The following is a 775-nucleotide window of genomic DNA, read 5'->3' on the forward strand; positions in this document are numbered from 1 at the left end:
CATCCCAAACACAGCATAGTCGATAAAAATACCGGGAACACGTGATCACTTCCGGGAAAAAACGTAAATTTCGTGAAAGTGACATTTCCCTCTCTAGCATGTGCATAAAAACTGTATAAAATGGCTGATCAGACACGTTGATATCACAGCAACAAAAAGAACACAAGATATGCCACGTTTGACAGCCATCGAGAGAGAGAGAGCCGTTGGAATGGTCCAACAAGGTGCGACACACGTCGACTTCGCCAGACAGGTCAGACGTCAGACAGGCTCAGGAGTGGAAGACCACGAGTAACCACGCCCCGTGAAGATTGTTACATCTGGGTATTACACCCGAGGAACCGCACCGTAACAGCGACGTCCACGGCGGCTACAGCACTGGGACACAGGATCAGTCGACAGACCATCTACAGGAGACTACGGCAGTATGGTATCTGGCCACGTCATCCCTACCGCGGACCGCTCCTGACGCCTCGACACCGGAACAAGAGACTGATCTGGACCAGGCGAGTTCGACGTTTTCAACGGCGGGACTGGGCACGTGTTATGTTCTCTGATGAGAGCAGATTCCTCATCTTCAAAAACCATGGACGGCAGCGTGTATACTAACGATTTGGTGAACGTTTGGCGCCTAACTGTATCCAACAGATCCGGCCGTTTGGAGGTGGAGGGTTAATGATTTGGGGTGGCATATGTGGTGACGTCAAAACGAGGCTTGTCATAATTCGTGGAAACCTGAATGCACAGCGTTATATTGATGACATCCTACGGCCTG

The sequence above is a fragment of the Lottia gigantea genome (assembly GCF_000327385.1).
Source record: "Lottia gigantea unplaced genomic scaffold LOTGIsca_32, whole genome shotgun sequence".
In the NCBI taxonomy this organism is placed as follows: domain Eukaryota; kingdom Metazoa; phylum Mollusca; class Gastropoda; family Lottiidae; genus Lottia; species Lottia gigantea.